Raw genomic sequence first — 22,044 nt, 5'->3', positions numbered from 1 at the left:
TTTTTGTCTTAGGGCTGCATAATATTCCATTGTGTATATGTACCACATCTTCTTTATCCAATCATCTACTGATGGACATTTAGGTTGCTTCCATATCTTGGCTATTGTAAATAGTGCAGCAATAAACACAGGGGTGCATCTGTCTTTTTCAAACTGGAGTGCTGCATTCTTAGGGTAAATTCCTAGGAGTGGAATTCCTGGGTCAAATGGTATTTCCATTTTGAGCTTTTTGAGGAACCTCCATACTGCTTTCCACAATGGTTGAACTAATCTACATTCCCACCAGCAGTGTAGGAGGGTTCCCCTTTCTCCACAACCTCGCCAACATTTGTTGTTGTTTGTCTTTTGGATGGTAGCGATCCTTACTGGTGTGAGGTGATATCTCATTGTGGTTTTAATTTGCATTTCTCTGATGATTATTGATGTGGAGCATCTTTTCATGTGTCTGTTGGCCATCTGAATTTCTTCTTTGGAGAACTGTCTGTTCAGCTCCTCTGCCCATTTTTTAATCGGATTATTTGCTTTTTGTTTGTTGAATTTGTTTGTTCTATTGATGGTGTCCTTTGCTGTACAGAAGCTTTTCAGCTTGATATAGTCCCATTTGTTCATTTTTGTATTTGTTTCCCTTGCCCGGAGAGATATGTTTAAGAAGAGGTCACTCATGTTTATGTCTAAGAGATTTTTGCCTATGTTTTTTTCTAAGAGTTTTATGGTTTCATGACTTACATTCAGGTCTTTGATCCATTTCGAATTTACTTTTGTATGTGGGGTTAGACAGTGATCCAGTTTCATTCTCTTACATGTAGGTGTCCAGTTTTGCCAGCACCATCTGTTGAAGAGACTGTCATTTCCCCATTGTATGTCCATGGCCCCTTTATCGAATATTAGTTGACCATATATGTTTGGGTTAATGTTTGGAGTGTCTATTCTGCTCCACTGGTCTGTGGCTCTGTTCCTGTGCCAGTACCAAATTGTCTTGATTACTGTGGCTTTGTAGTAGAGCTTGAAGTTGGGGAGTGAGATCCCCCCCCACTTTATTCTTCCTTCTCAGGATTGCTTTAGCTATTCGGGGTAAATCCATTTTTTTTTTTTTTTATAATAATTATTTTTTATTGAAGGGTAGTTGACACACAGTATTACATTACATGAGTTTCAAGTGTACAACACAGTGGTAGAACATTTATATACATAATTCTAGGTTCCAGCTATCACCCTACCAGGCTGTTACAATATCTTGACTATATTCCTTATGCTATACATTACATCCCGGTTACTAATTTATTTTACCATTGGAAGTCTGTCCTTTTTTTTTTTTTTTTTTTTTTTGTGAGGGCATCTCTCATATTTATTGATCAAATGGTTGTTAACGACAATAAAATTCTGTATAGGGGAGTCAATGCTCAATGCACAATCATTATTCCACCCCAAGCCTAATTTTTGTCAGTCTCCAATCTTCTGAGGCATAACAAACAAGTTTTTACATGTAGAACAAATTCTTACATAATGAATAAGTTACATAGTGAACAGTACAAGGGCAGTCATCACAGAAACTTTCGGTTTTGCTCATGCATTATGAACTATAAACAGTCAGTTCAAATATGAATACTGATTTTGTTTTTATACTTGATTTATATGTGGATACCACATTTCTCTCTTTATTATTATTATTTTTAATAAAATGCTGAAGTGGTAGGTAGATACAAGATAAAGGTAGAAAACATAGTTTAGTGTTGTAAGAGAGCACATGTAGATGATCAGGTGTGTGCCTGTAGACTATGTGTTAATCCAAGCTAGACCAGGGCAATAAAACATCTACGTATGCAGAAGATTTCTCTCAGAACGGGGGGGTGAGGTTCTAAGCCTCACCTCTGTTGATCCCCAATTTCTCACCTGATGGCCCCCCTGCGACTGTGCCTGTCTTAGGTTGTTCCTCCCTTGAGGAATCTTACCCATCTCTGGCTAACCAGTCATCTTCCGGGGCCATACAGGGAAATGTGAAGTTGGTAAGTGAGAGAGAAGCCTTATTGTTTGAAAAAGTTAGCTTTTTACTTCTTTGCATATTTATGCCCTGTGGCTTCTGTGCCCAGCATTTGTCTTGAGGTATCTTTACCACTTGGAAGAATTATGATACTCGGTAAATTTGATATGAGGCACGAATTCTATTTAAGGGTTGTAATTAGGAAGGAAGAAGAAAAGCTATAGAAGTAGCAGGCGGAAGAAAACATGGGAAGATTGATTATTTCTTTGATATATCTTCTTGTAGAGTAACTTCAGCATGTATAGGTTTTAAGCTACTACTTAAATTGCACACACACATTAACATAATAGGAGTATAGTTACATAACCAAAGCATATCTGTAATTACCAGCCATCTGCAGTGAAACCAAGAAAACCAGTTAGGCACCTTAGGCATTTGTGAAAACTTATCTATGATATGGTGGGTATTGTCCAAATGAACTTGAACAGTCTGAGAGAAATCAGACAAATTAAAACAACCCATTCCTGGGGACTGTTCACATGCCATATGTTCTTTTAACAATAAATAGTTTGTAGTTGTAAGACTTTGGAGCGCTACAATTTGCACTTCTCCAAATTCTTGGTTGAGTTCCAACAGTATAGATCCAGTCCAATTTTGTTGTTTTACTGTATGCACAGGCCAGCTTAGATATCTCCTTCCTCATTCCCATGGCAGGTCCAGGAACTGGTGGGATGAGTGCATCTACAGCTGTAGCAGTGCGTGGATCTTTGTTGGGGTTTTTTGATGATCATCTTCTGGCATGAGTCTTCCAGAGGGTGCAGATGTTGGAAGTTCTTTTTCATATCGTATCTTAGTTCATTTTCGGGGTAGCCCTATTTGGCTTTGATCCTCTGTATAAACACAAACAGACCCTTTGCCTACACTTTTATATGCCCTTTATACCCTTGTGTAGAACTCGTTGGAGGTTACCACACAGGAACTGCCCTTTTTTTTTTTTGCTATCACTAATCTACACTTACATGACGAATATTATGTTTACTAGGCTCTCCCCTATACCAGGTCTCCCCTATAAACCCCTTTACAGTCACTGTCCATCAGCATAGCAATATGTTGTAGAATCACTACTTGCCTTCTCTGTGTTGTACAGCCCTCCCTTTTCTCCTACCCCCCCATGCATGTTAATCTTAATACCCCCCTACTTCTCCCCCCCTTATCCCTCCCTACCCACCCATCCTCCCCAGTCCCTTTCCCTTTGGTGCCTGTTAGTCCATTCTTGAGTTCTGTGATTCTGCTGCTGTTTTGTTCCTTCAGTTTTTCCTTTGTTCTTATATTCCACAGATAAGTGAAATCATTTGGTATTTCTCTTTCTCCGCTTGGCTTGTTTCACTGAGCATAATACCCTCCAGCTCCATCCATGTTGCTGCAAATGATTGGATTTGCCCTTTTCTTATAGCTGAGTAGTATTCCATTGTGTATATGTACCACATCTTCTTTATCCATTCATCTATTGATGGACATTTAGGTTGCTTCCAATTCTTGGCTATTGTAAATAGTGCTGCAATAAACATAGGGGTGCATCTGTCTTTCTCAAACTTGATTGCTGCATTCTTAGGGTAAATTCCTAGGAGTGGAATTCCTGGGTCAAATGGTAAGTCTGTTTTGAGCATTTTGATGTACCTCCATACTGCTTTCCACAATGGTTGAACTAACTTACATTCCCACCAGCAGTGTAGGAGGGTTCCCCTTTCTCCACAGCCTCGCCAACATTTGTTGTTGTTTGTCTTTTGGATGGCAGCCATCCTTACTGGTGTGAGGTGATACCTCATTGTAGTTTTAATTTGCATTTCTCTGATAATTAGCGATGTGGAGCATCTTTTCATGTGTCTGTTGGCCATCTGTATTTCTTTTTTGGAGAACTGTCTGTTCAGTTCCTCTGCCCATTTTTTAATTGGGTTATTTGTTTTTTGTTTGTTGAGGCGTGAGAGCTCCTTATATATTCTGGACGTCAAGCCTTTATCGGATGTGTCATTTTCAAATATATTCTCCCATACTGTAGGGATCCTTCTTGTTCTATTGATGGTGTCTTTTGCTGTACAGAAGCTTTTCAGCTTAATATAGTCCCACTTACTCATTTTTGCTGTTGTTTTCCTTGCCCGAGGAGATATGTTCAAGAAGAGGTCACTCATGTTTATGTCTAAGAGGTTTTCGCCTATGTTTTCTTCCAGGAGTTTAATGGTTTCATGGCTTACATTCAGGTCTTTGATCCATTTTGAGTTTACTTTTGTATATGGGGTTAGACAATGGTCCAGTTTCATTCTCCTACATGTAGCTGTCCAGTTTTGCCAGCACCACCTGTTGAAGAGACTGTCATTTCGCCATTGTATGTCCATGGCTCCTTTATCAAATATTAATTGACCATATATGTCTGGGTTAATGTCTGGATTCTCTAGTCTGTTCCATTGGTCTGTGGCTCTGCTCTTGTGCCAGTACCAAATTGTCTTGATTACTATGGCTTTATAGTAGAGCTTGAAGTTGGGGAGTGAGATCCCCCCTACTTTATTCTTCTTTCTCAGGATTGCTTTGGCTATTCGGGGTCTTTGGTGTTTCCATATGAATTTTTGAATTATTTGTTCCAGTTCATTGAAGAATGTTGCTGGTAGTTTCATAGGGATTGCATCAAATCTGTATATTGCTTTGGGCAGGATGGCCATTTTAACGATATTAATTCTTCCTAGCCACGAGCATGGGATGAGTTTCCATCTGTTAGTGTCCCCTTTAATTTCTCTTAAGAGTGACTTGTAGTTTTCAGAGTATAAGTCTTTCACTTCTTTGGTTAGGTTTATTCCTAGGTATTTTATTTTTTTTGATGCAATTGTGAATGGAGTTGTTTTCCTGATTTCTCTCTCTGTTGGTTCATTGTTAGTATATAGGAAAGCCACAGATTTCTGTGTGTTGATTTTGTATCCTGCAACTTTGCTGTATTCCGATATCAGTTCTAGTAGTTTTGGGGTGGAGTCCTTAGGGTTTTTTATGTACAGTATCATGTCATCTGCAAATAGTGACAGTTTAACTTCTTCTTTACCAATCTGGATTCCTTGTATTTCTTTATTTTGTCTGATTGCCGTGGCTAGGACCTCCAGTACTATGTTAAATAACAGTGGAAAGAGTGGGCATCCCTGTCTAGTTCCCGATCTCAGAGGAAATGCTTTCAGCTTCTCGCTGTTCAATATAATGTTGGCTGTGGGTTTATCATAGATGGCCTTTGTTATGTTGAGGTACTTGCCCTCTATTCCCATTTTGCTGAGAGTTTTTAACATGAATGGATGTTGAACTTTGTCAAATGCTTTTTCAGCATCTATGGAGATGATCATGTGGTTTTTGTCTTTCTTTTTGTTGATGTGGTGGATGATGTTGATGGACTTTCGAATGTTGTACCGTCCTTGCATCCCTGGAATGAATCCCACTTGGTCATGGTGTATGATCCTTTTGATGTATTTTTGAATTCGGTTTGCTAATATTTTGTTGAGTATTTTTGCATCTATGTTCATCAGGGATATTGGTCTGTAGTTTTCTTTTTTGGTGGGGTCTTTGCCTGGTTTTGGTATTAGGGTGATGTTAGCTTCATAGAATGAGTTTGGGAGTATCCCCTCCTCCTCTATTTTTTGGAAAACTTTAAGGAGAATGGGTATTATGTCTTCCCTGTATGTCTGATAAAATTCCGAGGTAAATCCATCTGGCCCGGGGGTTTTGTTCTTTGGTAGTTTTTTGATTACCTCTTCAATTTCGTTGCTGGTAATTGGTCTGTTTAGATTTTCTGTTTCTTCCTGGGTCAATCTTGGAAGGTTATATTTTTCTAGGAAGTTGTCCATTTCTCCTAGGTTTCCCAGCTTGTTAGCATATAGGTTTTCATAGTATTCTCCAATAATTCTTTGCATTTCCGTGGGGTACGTCGTGATTTTTCCTTTCTCGTTTCTGATACTGTTGATTTGTGTTGACTCTCTTTTCTTCTTAATAAGTCTGGCTAGAGGCTTATCTATTTTGTTTATTTTCTCGAAGAACCAGCTCTTGGTTTCATTGATTTTTGCTATTGTTTTATTCTTCTCAATTTTATTTATTTCTTCTCTGATCTTTATTATGTCCCTCCTTCTGCTGACCTTAGGCCTCATCTGTTCTTCTTTTTCCAATTTCGATAATTGTGACATTAGACCATTCATTTGGGATTGCTCTTCCTTTTTTAAATATGCTTGGATTGCTATATACTTTCCTCTTAAGACTGCTTTTGCTGTGTCCCACAGAAGTTGGGGCTTAGTGTTGTTGTTGTCATTTGTTTCCATATATTGCTGGATCTCCATTTTGATTTGGTCATTGATCCATTGATTATTTATGAGCGTGTTGTTAAGCCTCCATGTGTTCGTGAGCCTCTTTGCTTTCTTTGTACAGTTTATTTCTAGTTTTATGCCTTTGTGGTCTGAAAAGTTGGTTGGTAGGATTTCAATCTTTTGGAATTTTCTGAGGCTCTTTTTGTGGCCTAGTATGTGGCCTATTCTGGAGAATGTTCCATGTGCACTTGAGAAGAATGTATATCCCGCTGCTTTTGGATGTAGAGTTCTATAAATGTCTATTAGGTCCATCTGCTCTACTGTGTTGTTCAGTGCTTCCGTGTCCTTACTTATTTTCTGCCCAGTGGATCTATCCTTTGGGGTGAGTGGTGTGTTGAAGTCTCCTAGAATGAATGCATTGCAGTCTATATCCCCCTTTAGTTCTGTTAGTATTTGTTTCACATATGCTGGTGCTCCTGTGTTGGGTGCATATATATTTAGAATGGTTATATCCTCTTGTTTGACTGAGCCCTTTATCATTATGTAGTGTCCTTCTTTATCTCTTGTTACTTTCTTTGTTTTGAAGTCTATTTTGTCTGATATTAGTACTGCAACCCCTGCTTTCTTCTCACTGTTGTTTGCTTGAAATATGTTTTTCCATCCCTTGACTTTTAGTCTGTACATGTCTTTGGGTTTGAGGTGAGTTTCTTGTAAGCAGCATATAGATGGGTCTTGCTTTTTTATCCATTCTGTTACTCTGTGTCTTTTGATTGGTGCATTCAACCCATTAACATTTAGGGTGACTATGGAAAGATATGTACTTATTGCCATTGCAGGCTTTAAATTCGTGGTTACCAAAGGTTCAAGGTTAGCCTCTTTAGTATCTTACTGCCTAACTTAGCTCGCTTATTGAGCTGTTATATACACTGTCTGGAGATTCTTTTCTTCTCTCCCTTCTTGTTCCTCCTCCTCGATTCTTCATATGTTGGGTGTTTTGTGCTGTGCTCTTTCTAGGAGTGCTCCCATCTAGAGCAGTCCCTGTAAGATGTTCTGTAGTGGTGGTTTGTGGAAAGCAAATTCCCTCAGCTTTTGTTTGTCTGGGAATTGTTTAATCCCACCGTCATATTTGAATGATAGTCGTGCTGGATACAGTATCCTTGGTTCAAGGCCCTTCTGTTTCATTGTATTAAATATATCATGCCATTCTCTTCTGGCCTGTAGGGTTTCTGTTGAGAAATCTGACGTTAGCCTGATGGGTTTCCCTTTATAGGTGACCTTTTTCTCTCTAGCTGCCTTTAACACTCTTTCCTTGTCCTTGATCTTTGCCATTTTAATTATTATGTGTCTTGGTGTTGCCCTTCTTGGATCCTTTCTGTTGGGGGTTCTGTGTATTTCCGTGGTCTGTTTGATTACTTCCTCCCCCAGTGTGGGGAAGTTTTCAGCAATTATTTCTTCTAAGATACTTTCCATCTCTTTGCCTCTCTCTTCTTCTTCTGGGACCCCTATAATACGGATATTGCTCCTTTTAGATTGGTCACACAGTTCTCTTAATATTGTTTCATTCCTGGAGATCCTTTTGTCTCTCTCTATGTCAGCTTCCATGCGTTCCTGTTCTCTGATTTCAATTCCATCAATGGCCTCTTGCATTCTATCCATTCTGCTTATAAACCCTTCCAGAGTTTGTTTCATTTCTGCGATCTCCTTTCTGGCATCTGTGATCTCTTTCCGGACTTCATCCCATTTTTCTTGCGTATTTCTCTGCATCTCTGTCAGCATGTTTATGATTCTTATTTTGAATTCTTTGTCAGGAAGACTGGTTAGGTCTGTCTCCTTCTCTGGTGTTGTCTCTGTGATCTTTGTCTGCCTGTAGCTTTGCCTTTTCATGGTGATAGGAATAGTCTGCAGAACTGGGACGAGTGACGGCTGGAAGGACTTCCTTTCTTGTTGGTTTGTGGCCCTCCTCTCCTGGGAGAACAGCGGCCTCTAGTGGCTTGTGCTGCACAGCTGCGCGCAGACAGGGTTTCTGCTTCCTGCCCGGCTGCTATGGAGTTAATCTCCGCTGTTGCTGTGGGCGTGGCCTGGCTCGGGCAGCTACTCCAAAATGGTGGAGTCGCGTTGGAGCAGGAGCTGCTGGGAGGCTATTTATCTCCGTAAGGGGCCTCCCTGCTCCCTGCAGCCCAGGGGTTAGGGTGCCCAGAGATCCCGGATTCCCTACCTCTGGATTAAGTGGCCCGCCCTGCCCCTTTAAGACTTCCAAAAAGCACCCACCAAAACAAAACAACGACCACAAAAAAAAACAAAAAAAAAAATTTTTTTTAATTAAATTAAAAAAAAAAAGGTGGTCGTTCGTTTTTCTTTATTCTCCGGTGCCAGCCTCAGGCCTCTGCTCACCGGTCTTTCTGCCCTGTTTCCCTAATATTGGGGTCCCTGTCCCTTTAAGACTTCCAAACAGCGCTCGCCAAAACAAAGCAGCAAAAAAGCAAAAAAAAAAATGGTCGCGCGCTTTTCTTATGTCCTCTGTCGCCCAGCCTCCAGTGCCTGCTCACTGTTCTTGCTGCCCTGTTTTCCCAGTATCGAGGGCCCTGCACTCTGGCCCGGATGGCTGGGGCTGGGTGTTCGGCAGTCCTGGGCTCCGTCTCCCTCCCGCTCTGCCTGCTCTTCTCCCGCCGGGAGCTGGGGGGAGGGGCGCTCGGCTCCCGCGGGGCCGGGGCTTGTATCTTACCCCCTTCGCGAGGCGCTGGGTTCTCTCAGGTGTGGATGTGGTCTGGATATTGTCCTGTGTCCTCTGGTCTTTATTCTAGGAAGGGTTGTCTTTGTTATATTTTCATAGATATATGTTGTTTTGGGAGGAGATTTCCGCTGCTCTACTCACGCCGCCATCTTCCGCCCCCCTCTGATCCGTAAATCCATTTCTTTAGTGTTATGTTTATGTTTCTACCTTAGATTATTTTTTCCAGGTGTAAGATTTTGAAGTTGGTGCTTACTATGCATGGTTTTTTGGTAATTAATTTGGGACGCTTAATAAAATTTGTTTAAGACCATTTATGGAAAATGTTTAATTGATTTTAAAATATTACATAACAACTAAGACTCTCAGATTACAGATGAGGTAGGTGTACATGTTGTATTAGTTTTCTAGGGCTGCCATAAAAAAGTCCTACGGACTGGGTGTCTTAAACACAGAAATGTATTTTCTCACAAATCTGGAGGCTGGAAATTGGAGAGAGGGCGTCAGCACAGTAGGTTACTTACGAGGCCTGTCTCCTTGGCTGTCATATGGTATCAGCCCATCCTGATAAGTTTATTTTAATTTAGTTACCTCCTTAAAGAACCTATCTCTAAATACAGTCATAGTCTGAGGTACTAGGGATTAGGACTTCCGCATACGATTTTCAAGGGACACAATTCAGTCCATAACACTTGTCTTTAATGAACATATGCATATTCCTAATTTAACTGGCCACTATCAGAATACCTCACACTTATTAGAGAAGTTCAAGATGTACTGCAGACCTTTTAATAACATTCTGCATGTAAGAAATTATGCCTATAAATAAAACTAAGATATTTGAGCAAGCCAACGGTTTATGAGTCAGGTATTAAAATCAAACTGTTTGGTAATTATCTTGGCCCTAAGAAGTATTTTTGTCCAAATATTTTCTAAATATAAAGATAATATGAAGAAAATATTTAGTCTTCATAAAAGACTAAAGAAAGTGAAAAATCCCCTAAATCAGCAAAAACTATTGCAAATCTCATTCCCCAGAGGTTGTTTTTGTATCTATATTACTTCACATTATCAAAGCACCTCTGCATGTACACACAGACACACATGAAGATACACATACACCATTTAATACTGATGGAATTGTCTCACACAGTTGTTTTCAGGACTTTTAAAAAATTAAACAATATGCTATTGAAATATCTTGCCATGCCCATGAATACAGCTATGACTCATTCTTTTTAATGGCAACAGAGTTCCATAATATGAATGCACAGTAATGATTTTGATCTATTACTTACAAATGGACATTTAAGTCTCTAGTTATTTTTTTCCAATTATTTCCAATGCTGTGATGATCTCAAGTATGCCTATAGGCATACTTGAGATAAATTCTTAGAAGTGGAATTGAAAACTTTGACAACTTGTATCAAGCTGCTCTCCAGAAATTGTACAAATTTATATCCCATCAGTAATGTATAAGTGCCCATCTTCCTACATTTTTGCAAATATAGAATATCACTAACCTTTAAATCTTTGCCAAATTGAGTTCAAATGTGATCATTCATATTTGCTTTATTTGCATTTCTTTGATTGCTACTAAAACTCTCCATTGTTTTCACATTTTACATAAAATATTTTTATTTTCACTGTATTGGTTTGAAGGAAAAAAAAGTTATTTTTAAACCATTAAAGAAAAATAAGCAATACTGAGATTATGAAGTATTTGGGGTATTTGAATATCCTGCACACTTACTTACCCTTCCTTTACAGTTTAACTTACCAACTTCATCCATACCATATATGGTGGTAACCTAACACCTGAAAGTAGGAAATGAATCAACAAATGGGATTCTGTCTCCCTGCTGTTTTAACCAGGATAGCCCAAGAAAGGTTGCCAGGTGGTAGTGGTGCTGAATGATAAAGGATCACATGAGGTAGGTCTTGGTTATCTTCAGTCACAACCATGTACAATTTTAAATTAGAAGAAAAGGGAGATTTAATTGTGTAGTAGCCAAGGAAAGTATTGTTTAAGAAATTAACAGGACCTTTAGTGTAGTTTCTTAAGTTTGGCTAAATTGTCAAGTAGCCAAACAAATAGCTGTGAAAAAGTATCCTCCTCTTCTGGAGGAAGAGCTAAATGAAAATGGGTGAGAGAGAGGAACAGATAAAATAAGTTAATAATAGGTATATAATAAGGCAGTTTACTGATTCCATGCCTGGAAAATTATGGGATGGCTTGGAAAATGTTTCTCTTCCTACTTATGACTTTAGCCAGGAATTGCAAACTTGAATATCTCTAAGAACTAATCAGGTATGATAAATGTGGAGAAGAGGCAAGTGTTTGTCCCACCTTAAAGGCATTCAGACTTAGAATGTTTTAAACAGGATAGCCAAATGATCATGGCCTAATTCCATTGATGAATTGCCACAGAGACACTTGCTTTAGACTTGAGTAATATTGAGAGTTGATATTTGCCTTGGTCCCAAGACACCACCTGAGATCACATAAAACTTTCCACACCTGTTAACACTTATCTCACCATCTTATCATTGTTATGGGCTGAATTACGTCCACCCAAAATTCATGTTAAAGCCTAACCCACTGGACCTCAGATTATGACTGTATTTGCAGATAGAGCCCTTAAAGAGGTGACTGACTTCAAATGAGGCCGTTAGAGTGGTCCCTAACCCAGCCTGACCAGTGCCCTTATAAGAAGACAAAATTTGGGTACACAAGGAGACACCAGGGATGCATGCACAGAGGAAAGACCATGTGTGGACACAGGGAGAAGGTGGCCATCTCCAAACCAAGGAGATTGGCCCCAGGAGAAACTAAACCTGCTGACACCTTGATTTTGGACTTTTAGACACCAGACCTGTGAGAAAATAAATTCACTTCTTTAAACCACCCAGCATGTGGTATTTTGTTATGGCAGTGCTAGCAAGCTAATACATTAACTGTGTACATACTTGTCAGTGTTGTCAAGTAGACTGGAAGTTTCTCCAGAGCAAAGGCTGAATCTTATTCAGTATGCCCACTGCCAAGTACATGGGAACACATGGTACTAGTTACTCAATAATTACATATTGAATGAATAAGAGGGTGAGTTGTTATAAATTGTATAGATTTTCCAACTTGGAAGTAATTTATGTTTTTACTGTATTCCCCTTTGTAACTAAGGGTGAGATAGCAAAGGAACTTATTAGTGACTAACAGAGGCAAAAAGCCCAGGACACTTCAGGACGATTCCCATTCGGGTTGACAGCAACCAGCAGTCAGTTGAATGGTGCAAGGGGGCGAACTGGGTCCTTCTCCCTGTTCTGAGACCAGCTGCCAGGAGAAATCCAACAACCACCCTCAGGCCTCCTCTCGTCAGCCCGACCCCAGCCCACCTGGACCAGGGTCGCCTCCCTAATGGAGTAGGAGGCCACGGCCCCTCCCCCCACCAGTGTTGGCAACAGAAGGTCAGCATCCTCTCAGGGCCCACAGGAGTGCCCCCATTCCCTACAAATGACGGACTGGTTGGAGCACACCAACGCATAAAACTGATGCTGCAGACCTTGGCCATTGATCTGCAGTTGCACAATTACCTAGACGCTAGGCCGTATTTTCCCAATTTGTTGAGAACTATATCATGTGGGAAAGAATTAAAAGGTTTACTAAGGTCAATACAAACATAATTCATTGCTTCCCCTCGGTCAGCCAAGCTCGTCTACTTAGGTCTGTGACTAGTTAGCTAAGCTGGTTATAGCATTGTCTGCTCAGAGGCAAGGTCAAGGTATCGATTTACAAAATCGGTTACTTTCCCTCTGTGGCCCAGTCACAGATGACTGCCCTAATAATTCAGTATTAGTTTGGTCTCATGAGGAACCTGGAGACAAAATCTGTGTGGAAAAGCAATGCAAGTCAAGGATGCTGGTGGAAAACCGCCTCAAAATCAATGGGGGGCATAGCAGGTCAGAAACTTTTAAAGGGACCCAATTCTCAGCCTTTAAGGTCCAGTTCAAATTTCACTTGCTCTGTATGAAAACTTACATTTAGGACAGCTTGTGATAAACTTGAGTACTTCCACAAATTAGAGTTAAATTGGCAGGCTAATTTTCTTTTAAAAATTCATTTATTTTATTTAGGCATCTGCTCAGTCAACTGGGAATTCTTCAAACTATTTGTTTCACATTTTGTGGCAATTTCACCCTATTCTTTCACCCTAAGGTGTTAATCATTAGAACCCACAGAATTGAAAACTTCCAGATCTAAGTCTTCACAAGTTCTCTCTCAGGCCAGTTTGGTTTTCCGCCCTCACATCGTATGTATTATGTATTGTGGTTTCCAGCTCACACTGGACCAAATGTAAAATCTAAGGTTAAAAGCACTGTTTTCTACTACAAATTAGCTTTCTTCATCCAGTCAAATCCCATTTCCATTTTTTATTTTAGTTCTTCCCTTGAACTTCTGCAATTTCATCCCTAACACACCCACACTGTCTTTAGAGGCCGCGTTGGTAACATGGTCTAATTTTCATTTTGAAGCATTCCAGTGATAGTGTTCAAAATCACCCTTTTATTTTGAAAATCATAAGTATTATACACTAATATTCTATTCAGTATGCAATCATGCAATAGAAAGAATTTCTGAGTATCCTTTGTCTCTTTCCAGATCCATTACTTTATAAATGGATGACACAAGATTCTCTGTAATGTCTTCATATTTCCCTAGATTAACACAGTTTACTATTGAAAACGCAATTTAAAGAAAAGAATAATTTGTACACCTAAGAAAAAGTATAAAGAGCTATCAAGTAATCCAGATCAAATATAAGCAAAATTAAAAGTCAGCACTAAAATATTTGATATCTGTGGTTGCTAGCACCTGAGTATCTTTCCTTATTTTGCAGGTTTTATACCAAGTAGGTTTAGCCTAATGAAACAGTTATGAATGAATGAACTGCTGATTTAAATATCTGTTACAAGAAAATTACAGTGTAATATTAAGGATATTCTAACCATCTCCGTTAATTACAAGGAAGGATCATTCTCAAATATTAAAATAAAATTATTCTAAATTGAATAAGATGTTGACACCTTTTCTGCTGAATAATTTTCATCAAAACATTGGAAATGCTGTTCAATAGCCAAGAATTGTGTTAAACTTATGTTCCATACACACCTAGAACACAGGTTGATAAGCTACCAAGGTACATATCAGTTAGTAATTTATTATCATGCTATGTTATATTTAAAATTACAGGTAACTTACTTTGCAACTTTACATTAACCATATTTATTTTCTGCCTTCAGTGTTCAAACACTCTTTTTAAAAGAAAGCACACAAAGGACTAACCAACTAGCTAACTGGCTACATTAAAATGATAAACAAGTTGTAATTGATAGCAGTTAAAACATATTTTTATATCATACCTTAAACTTTTTAAGCCAAGATGAAAATCACATGTGAATAAGTCAAATACACATTTCTAGCCACTATGTTTCTTTCCACTTTGGTAAAAATTATTCCTGGATTTTAAACTACTATATTTTATAGATACTATATATTTGCTTACTTTGCAGACTATAAAGAAGTGGGCTAAAATGACATTTAAGAACTGGACAATTGATTCTATTTATTCATTGATGAGAATGATGACGTTGCGTTCAATTAAGCCCAGTCAAATCCCAAGTGTTCAGGTTTGTATGCTGGCAAAACATCCACTGTCCTCCAAACCTGACTTACATGATGAGAAAAAAATTTCCCAGAACTTTCCAAAGAATTAAAATGAATGTTACTTTGAAATGACATTTGTACCCAACCAGCAATAACGTAGTTTAAAAGAAAAAGACATCATTTTCCCAAACGTTTTAACACACCGCCTTTTATACAATGCTTTTCTCTCATGAATCTGGACAAGTCTTCATAAACATGAATTCATTCTCACTATCCTTGTGACGCCTACTCCCAGTACAAACTCTTAGGCTCAGCTGGGTAGCACGATGGATGCTGTGGATGCTATAATTACATAATAGTTCTCCTCTGGCCAGCACTCATCCACGGAGCTCAGGTACACACTAGTGGATCTTCACACTGCAAATCAAACTGCCTCGTCTGCAGATACTCAGATGGGCACTTTGGCATTCATCCCTTACTGGACTGGGACCACAGAACACCCTCTGAACATGGGGCCAGGCTCTTGTCCTTAGCTAATCTTAATATGGGGAGGTTTTTGCTTCTGAAGGTTTCTACATCAGGTGTTTGCTAACCATTTAAGCTAACAGAGCATAGTTAATAAATTCAAGGTGTAAGAACTAGAGTCTTCCATGTAATTTACGCTAAAGCACCCTATTTAATGCAAATACTTAATAGTACATAGTAAACTTGCTTCTTAAAGGACTCACAGGTCAGCCAAGTGAATTAACTGCGAAATGCCTTTGGGACCACAGGCTCAGACTTACCTTGCAAGGCTGAATGAGAAAAGTTTTGCTACATTTAATTCAAGATACTTTAGTCTTTTCTCTTTGATCTTACACAAATTAAGGCATGTACAGAAACAGTTTTCTCCATACAGACAACCTCCAATCTCTTTTCTTTTGTCAAATTTTAACTTTACGGAGAAGAGACAGCAATAAACATGAAATTTAATTTGCCCTATTGAAATTTCTTGTATAGCTATGTTTAGTGTGTGCACATCTTACATCAGTGTAATTAGAGGGCATATATTTTATGCTGTGCTCTTTTCATTTACTATTGCTTAATAAACAAGTCCAGGTATTGATGTAATTTACACTAGTGTCATTTTTAACAACCATATACATTGTTTCCAGTCTTCTGCTATTATAAACAATGTTGATAGCAATTTATTTTTAAAAAATTACTATTTTCCTCTTCAGATAATTTCCATGAGGTGTGTTCCCCAAAGTGTCAAAGAGTATACACAATTTTATAGTTCTTATTGCAGGTTGCATGTATGCCCCAGAAAAAAATTAATGGATCCATTTACAGAAACATCAGCAACGGATGTATGTAATTACAGGAGCTGTTTAGAATAACCTTTGCTTTGCAGTATAAACTTTAGGTTGTATTAATTTGCATTGTAAGTGCTCGTGACGTGTGCCTTTTTTCAATGGCAATAATGGTGATAATTTAGCATTTGTATGTTATTTTTTACAGAACAGTATTTCTAAAAATGTAAAAGGTAAAAAAAATTAAAAATAATAAAAAATAAAAATGTAAAAGGTGAACTGTAAAATAATTTATCTCCCTCTCCCGCCCCACCTCTTCTAGCTCTGTATCTCTCTGAATAAAGTTATTTTGTATGTATTTCACATGGCAGATGCTTCTGCTAGGGACAAGATAACTTAAGGAGGACAAGAGGGGCAAGGTCCCTGCTCTCAGGGAGCTTCCAGTACAGGAAGGAGAGGGTTTCTACATACACACACACACAGGCAGAGAGAAATTTTCATTTAACATACACTGAAGAACAGACTGAATCCCGTGGTTGAGCATGCCTGGGGGAGCTCTTTCAGAGCAGCTCCTCAGAGAAGACCTCACTGAGAAGGAGACATCTAAGTTGGGAATTGAACAGCAAGAAGGCCAGCATTGTGGAGATCTTGCAGCAGAGCCTCTTAGAGGCAACAGGAGACACAAAAACTTCCATGGCAGGAATGAACACACTTGGTGGCTAAACAACAGAGAGAAGGACTGTGTGGCTGGAATCTAGTTAACAAGGGAAAAGGAGTCTGGAAGTGCCCTCAGAGAAATAGGCCAGAGCCAAATGCTGCAAATGGCCCTGTGGGGTTGCAGATCTGTGAGAGAGGGGGGTGCTGCTGCTGAGTAAGCTGAATTGTGTTGATCAGAGGGCAGCAGGCCTCTCCCTTGGGGGCTTCTCAAAGCCTTTAAGGTATGAATGTTCATCGTAAATTCCCAAGAAGGTAATACAGTTCACTGGGTATTTGGTCACTGTATTCTTTCTTCAAAAAGGAGTTCTTGAGACTATTATTTCAAGAAAAATGCTTTAAGGAACACTGGCTAAAGCAGGAGTTGACAGTCTGCCACTTCCAGGCCAAATCCAGCCTGCTGCCTATTTTTTTGCAGCCCCTGAACTAAGAATAGTTTTTACATTTTGAAATTGTCTTTAAAAATTAAAGGAAGAATACCATCTCATAACATGTGAAGATACGAAATTCAAATTTCCATGTCCATAAGGTTTTACTGGGATACAGCCATGTACATTTGTCTACTACTCTCTGGGGCTGCTTTTGTACCACAGTGGCAGAGTTGAGTGGTGGTGATGGACACCTATGGTCTACAAAGTCTAAAATACCCTCTGGCCCTTTATGGAAAAAAGTTTGCCAACCTCTAGTCTAAAGCATCAGTTCAGTCATTTTGACTATAAATCGTCATATGGACCTTGAAGTATAGCCATAATTTTTATATTTTACAGGAAATATTTATCAAGTACTTATTACATACTGTTTTGCCTTCTATGTTTATTATATTTTGTTATAATCTTGTAAAATCTCTATTAGTAAACCCAAATTTCTTTACCCTTAGTAAAATCTTCATTCCTTGAGTAGTCTGAATGTGTTTCTTTAATAAGTTAGATAACAGGCAATTCAATTTTCCTATACATAAAAATAACTTATGATTAATTCTTTAATATATTTAGGCATTTCTGAAGTTTGATGTGATGTACACATCTATATTAAATCACTCCCACATGATAGCCATTTAATGAAGCAGCATTTCTTAGTAATTCCTGTATCTACTCCTTTATGGATCTACTCTAATTTGTCAGATGTTAAGCTCCAACAATATTTTAAATCTATCTGCTTATTTCACTGATCTCTTTTTTCTGTTGATAACTTAATAGCAAAGGCTTCTTATAATTGTCATTTCATAACATATTTTTATATATGCTAGGGCCAGTGTACTACTATGACCTTAAAATTTGGGGGAATATTCTTCCTATTCAATGACCCACCTGAAAGTCTTTCAAGTGCCATAAAATATGTTTAAGGAGATTTTGGTTAGCATTGCATTAAATTAACCTAGAGGGCATTTTCATTTTCAGCATAACATAAATTTCCCACCAATAGCTAGGTTTCTACCTATTCACATGTTCACACCTTTTTTTTTTGTAAAAAAAAAAAAAGTGTCCCAGCATTACAACACAGGGATGCAATTAATTCCTTATAAATTCATGTTTATCTTAGTAGACACTTCTCTGTTTAAAATTCTGGGTGTTTATATTTAATTATGGATGTACAGTCTCAACCCACTTTCACTGTGCAGTAGTGGGTTGACTAGCGTCTAGAAGCCCCTTCCTCACTCTTCCCCTCCCAGATACACACTCCCTTCCCCAGAGCCATGCTTCTCTTAGAAAACCTCTATACTTTGTCAATGGGTGGAATGCTGCAGAAGAGACCACGGATCATTTTCTCCTGCTTGTCACTTTCTTCCTCCAACATTTCCCTAAATTTACTGCTCTTAAAGTAACCATGACTTGTCATGCCACATCATTGATCTCAGGGAGACATGGCTAGATTTAGATTCTCAAAATGTCATAGTTTCAACTCAAAATCACAGTTTGACTTCTAGCAGCAAATCTTTAGTATTTCTGTAATTGTCCTTCTTATTGATGGAGCTTATTAAAACGGAGCTTATTAAGAGCCTGGTTTCTTCCCTCAGATCCCTGTGACTAATCTCCCAACTTGGAAATAATAAGACACATTAAAATAAATAACGGTAGATCTCAAGCTAATTAGAACCTCAGAGGTTAAATCTTCTAGAATGCTGAAAAGTCTCCTTTATTTATGGTGGTGGGGCTCTAAGATGGGGCATATTTGGTTAAAAATAAATCACAAGCTAGTTCTGGAGAACTGTTACGTGACAACCAAATAAACACTAACCTCCACATAGTGTAGGCCCTCAGAGACCATGATTTAAATGCACACACAAATTTGGATACAACAAGCAGGATAGCCAAGTGACAAACATAGTATCCAGATCAATTTGTACAATTCCCATGCAAAGTGTCATCAATATATGAAAAATCTCCTCCCTGGTTTATTTGGCTTTTTTATTAAAAATAAAATGCAATGTCTGTAAAGGAGAGGAGGAGGGATGTTAGCTGAGTTGGTTTGTTTTCCTGGCATTTTCACCTGCAAGTCTACACTAACTGGCCAAAGCAAACAATATGCCAGCAGAACTGTCTTCTCGGCAGCTATTTGCGAAAACCTGTGACCCTTCAATCCGGAAAAGATGGTCAATCTCAAGACAGATAATGAGCAAAATAGTCTGAAGTGTTGAAGTTTAGGGGAGGAGAAAGGTTGATCAAACCCGCTTATCACTCCTGAGTTTTGAAAGGCTGTGGGAAAAGTGACTCTACCAGTTAACGGTTCCCGCCCCCTCCTTTCCAGCTAAAAGGAATGCTTTGCTATGCAAATAACGAGTCTGGTCCCAGAGGAAAGTGAAGGACTCAGGATAATAAAGGAACTCACCTTTTGGAAGTAAATTAACTCTCTTAAGGTACCACTGAACAAATTCTCCATTCTCTAAAAGTTGTCTTGGTGCCCTAAAACCTCAAAATCACCTGAGATTAGGTTGTTCCTTTGAGGATTCAGCCCCATAGAGTGAGTCCCATTGGAAAAAACATCTTTTGTCTACACTAGGTAAGGGACACAAAAGAAGCGTGTAGAAATCACTCAGCAAGTGGACATTTGTGTTTGACCCCAACCAACTGGAATCTGAAGGTTGCAAGTGTCAAGGTCGGTTCTGAGGCTCGTAACCTAACTGTCTGAATAGGTTTCAATTTGGTAATATTGTATTCAGGTAATTCTGCTCTTTTTCCCATCATCCTCTGTTCCCACGAAAACCAGTGCAAGGAACCAGGCAAGAAAATGAGGGTCATACATTGAGTCCAGGAGGAAATTGCTCAACCAATGGCTTCTGAGAGTATGAGACAGATCTTTAGTATGTCTCTCTTTCTCTGGATCTCTTTCACTGTTGTTTTTAAATCGACTCTCTCCAGAGAATAAATACATTCCCAAGATGACTAAATCAGGTGGATACAAGTCCTCCACTATAAAATTGTCTGAGCCCCCAATGTCAGGTAACCCACTTTTTAGGATACTTGAAGCATATAAGGAGCATTCTGTTTCATACCAGCACCATAATTTAAGTCAAGCTTAGGAAGTCAGTAAGAATCTTAATGAAATTTGGAAGCGATGCCTACAGCTCTGCTATTACAGCCAGTCTGCTTAAAATTACCTGAGAGTAACTATTTAAATTTTATACCCAGCCTACTTTCACAAAGGAGGGAAGATGATCCACATTAACACATACATAACCATACGTTTGAGATTTTTAATATGTTAAGGTTATAATATTTATCTGCAGTTGAGAAAAACAACATAAAATAAAGGCTATATGAAAATAAAGAAATGCATGAACAAAGACTGGAAAAGAACAGAAAAACAAATAGTCTTTTCAGGATGATGAAGTTATAAGCAAATTTGCTTTGTCATAAAAAATTTTTAAATATTGTTTTTAAGAAAAAATAAGAAACAATGGAGGAAAGAGTTGCATCTAAGCAAGTGGAACGAGTTATTACAATTTCATATTAAATACTTGAGTCTAAATATCTGGAACTGAAGTTAATGCTCTGGGTTACATAGTCCTCACAGAACAATTAAAGAAAGTTGAGCAGTCAGTTCTCAAGAGATATATACCTTTTTGTACTTGAGAATCCTAAGTGAATTCAAGGGATAGAGAGTTTAACCTTAACCGGACCTGTTACTATCCTTAAAAAAGAGTACTTTGCTATTTTTCATAATAATCAATACAGGACTAAGGTAAATTGAATTCAACTAGAATCTGTCTCTCTCTGATAACGTGCCTATCTCTTGCTCTTCCCCAAGTCCTACCTCAGTAACAAACTGTTTTGAAAACCAATTGACAAGGATTAAAAAATTAAATCTGCATAAAGCTTGAAATGAACACAATTTTACATTTGCTAGACTGAATCATGGGAAACTATGTGCAGGATGGAGTCAGTTGCTGGTACCAGAGTAACAGAAAAACAATTTCAGGAGTAAACATTAGCAACCAATGTTTTAAATTCTCAATCAATGTGCTTTGGATCCTTTAGAAAATTATCTGCTGATTGAGGCTTCAGTTAATGGAACTAAGAAAAAAAATTGCTAACGTAATGATAATGAAACTAGGCAAACTAGCTCCTTGGCTATGGCGTTCAAGGATTTTAGGATAGGGGGCGCTGTTGTTTTTAAATATTTGTGTTATAAATCAAATTATAAAAAGTCAAGAGAAATCAATGACATCTTTTCTTCAGAAAATGTGGTGAAACCAACTACAAGCTGGACTTAAGAAATTCTCATTAGTAACATAACTCAGCAAATTATTCTTCCATCTTGTCTTCTTTTCCTCGGATTTCACATTTTTGAAGTAAATATTTCTATAGTAATGAATCCCATAGTATTATATTTTCCAAATAGTTTGTTCAGAGCAACCTAACAGCATTTATATTTTTATTCAGGGTTTTTAGATAATATTTTGAAGAGAGAAAATTCAAACTTGCTCAGGTTAATAAATTGGCTTATAAATGGTAATTTCAAATGGCTTCTCAGTGAGAAATAGTCTCATTTTTTTTGCTAGGACTGACTGAATGTTGCATGCCTTGAATTTTTAATATATTTTTCAAGATGCCCGGGTTTTTAAAAATATTTGAGCAATCCAAAATGTGTCCTAACACCAGCCACTTTTCTTCATTGGTAAACACTGCAGTTTTGAACTGTTTGTTTATTCTGCCACTGAGTGCTGAAAGCATAGGGACATGGGACCCTTGCAATCCCACTGGGGCCACATTTCTAACCACTCTGAATTTACTTCCAGTTTTCAGAATTGTGCTAGTCTATCTCAGATGGTATGCCTGAGTAATTCTGCATCAATTTTAATTTGGCACTCCAGCAGTTATTCTAAATTCCCCTAGGGAATATCATTAACCTTC

This window comes from Manis pentadactyla, chromosome 11 (genome assembly GCF_030020395.1).
Source record: "Manis pentadactyla isolate mManPen7 chromosome 11, mManPen7.hap1, whole genome shotgun sequence".
Classification (NCBI taxonomy): Eukaryota; Metazoa; Chordata; class Mammalia; order Pholidota; family Manidae; genus Manis; species Manis pentadactyla.
The sequence above is the reverse complement of the archived record's forward strand: the minus strand, read 5'-3'. Positions refer to the sequence as shown.